This window comes from Cheilinus undulatus, linkage group 16 (assembly GCF_018320785.1).
Source record: "Cheilinus undulatus linkage group 16, ASM1832078v1, whole genome shotgun sequence".
NCBI lineage: Eukaryota > Metazoa > Chordata > Actinopteri > Labriformes > Labridae > Cheilinus > Cheilinus undulatus.
Window position 1 is genome coordinate 34,604,757 of NC_054880.1, and position 6,777 is coordinate 34,611,533.

The following is a 6,777-nucleotide window of genomic DNA, read 5'->3' on the forward strand; positions in this document are numbered from 1 at the left end:
TATGTAGAAGCTCTTTAACCCAAATGATATTTTTAATGCTAAAATATAATTATTATTGTTATCCATGAATTTTCAAATTTATTGATTTACAAAAAAACTGAAAAAATAGTAAAGCTGTCAAATTATAGTTACCTCCGCCAAGGAGGTTATGTGATCGGGTGGGTTTGTTAGTTAGTTGGTTAGTTTGTTAGTTTGTTAGCAACATAACTCAAAAAGTTGTGGACGGATTTTGATGAAATTTTCAGGAAATGTCAGAAATGGCATAAGGAAGAACTGATAACTTTTTGGGACTGATCCAGATCACTGTCAGGACCCAGGAATTTTTTGAAGGATACTGTACTATTGGGAGATAGGGCTAATGGCGGAGCTCTGTGCTGTTACCACTTTACACCAGGAGATGGCAGACATGAGTAACTTCAATCCCAGCAGCATTTTCGCTGTGTTTCCATTCAAAGTTCTGGAGTTTATAGACTTTGAAAGACGCACGCCAGGTCCAGGAGACGAGTTGTAGCGTAACAGAGAGAAAGACAACAAATGGTAGCGAAAATACTCATAATGCTGGGAGGAATAGAGGAATATTCACCCTCTGCTATGACTTCCAGTGGTCCAGTTAGACCATGGGTGAGACTGTCAGTGCATCTGCTGGCACCAGCAGGCAATGCTACCACTATAAGCCAATGCTTTGCTTCATCGTATGGTTTTTGGTGGGATGGGGGGGGGGTTTATATTGAACATGATTGATTTATAAATTCAATGAAAGGATAAAAAACATCCAAGGGAGCAGAAAACTCTTTATAGGCACTGTAAATGTGACATCGTTGAGTCAGTTCATACAAAAACAGCCATTTGACAAACCTTTGTTTGCTTTCACTAGCCTTTTTTTAATCAATATCTGTCTGCCATTTCTGCCAAACTTAAATTCTATTTGTTTAGCTTCCAGCGGATCATGGAATTACAAACATAGCATTGTCTCTGTCTACATGCAGTGCCCTGGTTATTGTTGCTAATCCAGAGAACAGGATGTTGTCAGTGTGGTCTTTGGATAATCCAAAGTAACCAGGACATTGTTGCTGGAAAGACAGGCTACTGTTGAATTATTTAAATGTGATTTTGAATGCTGTTAGCATTACAAATGAAACTCCATTTGCCTCCACTTCTCCAGGCTGGAGGAGGAAATCTCAGAGACAGACAAAACTCGGGCGAAAACAACGACAAAAACAAACAGTTTGTTGTCGGATACATGATATTTTGGAATTTGTGTGAGCTGATTCTTTCAATCCTCTGTCTCGCTGTCAGATTTGAGGACTGGGATTTCTCGGTCGTTTCACTCAGTGGATAAAAAAGGCAGCTCGGCGAGGCTGTGAGAATATATTTTAGTAACATCCATTTAAAAGAACTCGCATGCAGACACAAAGTCTCGCTCTGGTGTTATCACACTCCAGCATTAGCTCGGCCTTCATACCGCTTTCTGACCCAGTGACATTAAACACAGCCCTGTATATCTGATCTGACAGAGCGACTGTACATGTATATGTACCAGCACAGCCTCTCAGCAGTCTATTTACACCCGCTGAACTCAGCCAACCCTCCAGGGACGAGCAGCCAGAGATGTTATTATTTTTAAATCATTACACAAAAATGTTCTTCTGGTGATTAGATAAACTGTCCATGGGGAGGTATGGAAGTAATACAGCAGTTTACATTCTTTGCATTAAACCAGATTAGCAGAAGGTCTTTCCCTGGATTCTGAGAAGACAACAAGCTGTTCTGGCCTTGGTGATATGAGCCTCATGCAGACGATGAGGGTTTTTTTTTTAATGTGAGGGCTCTTCTCTTCTGTGTGGGAGGAGTAAAATCTGCACACTAGAGTTGAGGTACACTAGAGAAGGTTTGAGAGCCAGAGGTCCAACCAGTACCCCATCTGGTGGGTAAGAGAGGAACAGCTGCAGCAAGAAAAAACTGTCTGAGAAGGCTTTAACCTGGTGTTTGTCACATCTTACATGCACTTCTTTGGACAGGGAGCCGGCTGAATCACTAATAATGAGCTGTTTCATGTTTTTAGTTTTCTTAAAGACTCTTTGTTGGAACATTTAAGGCCTTTGTGCAATAAGAGGCTCAAAGGATCAGCATTGTTTATCCTCAGTTTACAGCTGTGGATCCAAATCCAGGGGGCTGAACCCTCACAGGGTCTCCTGGGATAAATATAAAGGGGTCAAGAGATTCATTATTTTTGGAAAGCAGAATAAACAAACTTCTACAGAAGCCCAGAAGGATCATACCACTAATATACATTCATAAATTACTCAGAGCCCCTTTCATATTTTATGTTGCAGCCTGATGCCACGTTTGACAAAAATCATTTATATTCTCATTAATCTACACTCAGTTCTCAGGATCTTTGCTGAGATGTTTCTACACCTTGATTGGAGTCCACCTGTGGTAAATTAAACAGATTGGACATGATTTGGAAAGGCACACACCTCTCCATAGGCCTCACAGATAACAACGCATATCAGAGCAAAAAAACCAAGCCATGAGGCCATAGGAGCTGCCTGCAGAGCTCAGAGACAGGATTGTTGACAGGCACAGATCTTGGGAAGGCTACAAAAACATTTCTGCTGCTCTGAAGGTTCCCAAGAGCACAGTGGCATCCATAATCCTCAAATGGAAGTTTGGCACAGCCAGGACTCTTCCAAGAGCTGGTCACCCAGCCAAACTGAGCAATCAGGATAGGAGGGTCATGACAAGAGAGGTGACCAAGAACCTGATGGCCACTCTGACTGAGCTCCAGAGATCCTGTGTGGAGATGGGACAAAGTTCCAGAAGGACAACCATCACTGCAGTCCTCTACTGATCTGACCTTTATGGCAGAGTGGCTACATGGAAGTGTCTCCTCAGTGTGAAACACATGAAAGCCTGCTTGGAGTTTGCAGAAAAGCCCCTGAAGAACTCTCAGACCATGAGGAACAAGATTCCCTGGTCTGATGAAACCAAGCCTGAACTGTTTGGCCTCACTTCTAAATGTTATGTCTTGGGAAACCAAGCACCGCTCCACCTGCCCAATACCATCCCAACAGTGAAACATGGTGGTGGCAGCATCATGCTGTGGGGGTGTTTTTCATCAACAGGGACTGGGAGACTTGTCAGGGTTGAGGGAAAGCTGAATGGAGCAGAGATATTCTCAATGAAAACATGTTCTACAGCACTCAGGACCTCAGACTGGGTAAAGGGTTCACCTTCCAACATGACGATGATCCTAAGACCAAAGCCAAGACAACACAGGAGAGGCTTAGGTACAACTCTTAGATGTTCTAGGGGGGCCCAGCCAGAGTCCTGACTTGAACCCTATCCAACATCTCTGGAGAAACCTGAAAATGGCTGTCCACCGACATTTCCCATCCATCCTGACTGAGACTGGGAGGAATCAGAAAGAAGAATGGCAGAAAATCCCCAATCCTGGTGTGCAAAGCTTGTTGCATTGTTGTTCAAAAAGACCCCAGATACTTTTTTTTTCTGAGAGATCTTTATATGACAAAATTTTCCATTGAAAATAAGCCATTTCTGGTCATTTTCTCATTTTTTTTGTCCTTAGATAACACCATTTTTGCATGTTAATTTCATAAGATTTTAACTGAAAGTGACACCTTTTTCTAGAAAAACATGTCATTATCCTGAGACAAAAAATAAAGGAGTCAAGATCTCGACAAAACCAGCATGCAATATTAAGACGCATGCCTTTTTAAAACCTCTGTACTCTTAAATACAGAGAAGTCATGTTTTTTCCAGTCTTTCACTGAAGGTTTTTGCAAATAATTCAGATTTTTTTCCCCCGAAATCACCACACATTGTTGACTTCATGAACTAGAAATGCTGCCTGTCTTTGGCTAATGGTTGAAACTGGGTGCAGCATGTGCAAAAAGTAATATAGAGGTAAGTAAACATTTCTTTGATTTTGTTGCGAGTTGCACACTTTGTTTTCTGCTGTTTAGAGTATCTACAAGCCATTTTGGCATTTCACAGTGAACATCTGAGACAGGGTGCAATGGAAACCCAAAACGCATCATCTAGTGCTGTGACGGTTTAGTCTTTTAATAACAGTATTTTATGGTGATATGATTCACAGGCGTATGATTACATTTAATCAAAGGCTAAATGGATTTTTATTTTCACAGCCAATCTTACAAACAATAACCGCAGTAATCCAAAAGTCAATTACAATGAGATACACACAAGTCCCAACCGAATTATCATCATTATTGCACATTAAAGTGTTGAAGTGGGAATCATAAGGAGATAATTGGGATTCATCACAAAAGCATAATGATCATGAAAATCAGTGGTCGGTAGTTTACAAAGCTTTTCTCAAGAAACAGTACCATCTACACAAAGTCAGAGCGGTTTAAGTGCTGAAGTAAATACTAATCAGTGGACTTCATAATGAAGAGTTAACATGTTGATGCGGGTGACACAGTTTTAGAGAGTAAACAGCATTATAAGGTTATCAATCACTGATACAGATTTGGTGTGATAGGTTGATTATAACTGCAGGGAGTTAGAGTGGCTGAATCAAATTCAGTACTTCATTAAACCTAAAATTAAAAGTAAACACTCAAATGTTCAACAGCCATGCTGGAGGCTGCAATAACACAGACACAAACCACTGACTTACACTGAGGTAGAATCTTTCTGTGATTGTATGCTTTTTGTTCTCTGTGTTATTCCTTGATCATGTCTTTTTTTAATCTGTATTTATATTTCAGAGTTAGTTTTAACTGAATCCTGAGTGAAACAGTCTACCGTGTTGGATTTATTTGACAGTATTGATCCACCAATGTTAGTTCAACTCTGTACAAAGTCACTTTGTCTAAGCTCCGCCCACTGCCATTTCAGATCCGGGCGGATGTGTTGGTGAACCCAACATGCCCTTGGGCAGAGTGTTTAGATGCAAACCGGGGGCCAATGGAGGTCAGCATAATCATGGTCCATGGTCCAAGTAAAGCTGTGATAGCCTTATTTTATTTTTAACCTGAATGGTAAATCAAAGCATCATTAAAAAATGTTTATGCCAAAGTATATAGTCATCTTAAAAATGTAATCCCTTTTTTTAAAACATTACTTAAATGATTTAATGTTGAAAAAAATTTACAAAGTTACAAAAATCCCCCATCAGAAATAATGGTGAAAAGAGGTAACAGATGGCAAAATGGATGTACCAAAATATTGAAATGCAATCAAAAATCCCAATTATTGGTGTAAAATTTGTGGAAGGAATTAATGTTGGCAAAAATCGATTAGCAGAGGCAGCAATATGTGGAAAGTGGCAAAAATTGGTCGAATAGGACAAAACTAGGCAGAAAAGGTGATGAAATTGGACTTGAAAGGTGCAAAAATATGGTTTTGGATGGCAAAAATTGGTGGAAAAAGTGAAAGAATGTTGCCAAATGTGGTTTAAAGTGACAAAATTGGTTAAAAAAATAAGAATAAATAAAAATAAATAAAAAATAAAGAAGAAGAAGAAAAAGAGAGGCAAAAACTGATGAAAAGTGGCAAATAAAAATGGCTTAAATGGGGGGAAAAGAAGTTAGGATTAAAGATTGCACATACACACCCACACACACACACACAATCCAGCATCAGAACCTTTAAATATTTTTTTGCACACTTTTCAGCTCCAAAATTAAGTCACTGTTATCCAGGATGTTAGCACCATTGCTACTGACCCAACACAATAAAATAAATCACAGCTGGGGAGGGCCCTTTTTCATGGTTTGACAGGGTCCCAGCCAACTCTATGGGCAGACCTGTGTGTTGTATATGTGTTTAGTTGTGTTTGGATGTTGCCTGTTGTTCTGTGATCTCTGCTGGGGTTCCTTTGCTCATGTTTGTTTCTGTTTCTGATGTGAGATACATTTGCACCATGTGTGAAGTTATCTGCTGGGTTAGATGTCTTGCCTAGGTGTTCCTAAAGGATGTAAAGTGCATATTCTCCATCAGTATGCACTGCCTTCCTATGAGGTTAACTCTCTGCTTTGTTTTTTTCTAGAGGAGACTAACTTTACCACATATTTTCAAGAGCTACTGCAGCTGTTATATTGTAAAATACTGAACACTTAACTGTGTAATTAAACTATATGTAGTGTTGACCAATATAGACACTAATAAAGTGTTTCAACTTTCAAGTTAGCTGTGTACTTTACTTCAATAAAGAGGTGAACAACCTGGTTGGAGATCTATTCTCTTGTTGTTATTGCCAATAAGGAAAGATCAGGTTTTACTGTACAGTTATCCTCATAGCTCCTCAGTACTTAAAGTAAACCTTAAATTCGATAGTTTTCACTTTTACTTTGGCAGATTTATAAACCAGCATTTTTACTTTTTAAAAAGTAAGTTTTAACTAAGGTAACTGTACTTTTACAATAATCATGTACTTTTTTCACCTCTGACTTCGATATGTGAACGTTTTTTTGCCACTTTTTTTTCCACCAGGCACTCCTTCTCCACCCAATGAAAACAGCCATGCAACCCACTTTTGGACCCCAACCCACATGCTGAGAACCCCTACTGAACAGCTTTTTATTGTTATTCGGTTTGGATTAAAACTAGTCAAACGTTGCAAACACGTCAACAAACTAGCTTATAATGATTAATTTATCCTATTTATCGAATATTCGTCCTAAATTAAAAATAAATACATAACAATAAAGTGCTAATATCAAGAGTATTTCATTGTTTCGTTGGTTAAAAACAAAATAATCTTGTTTCAGTGATAAAAAAAAA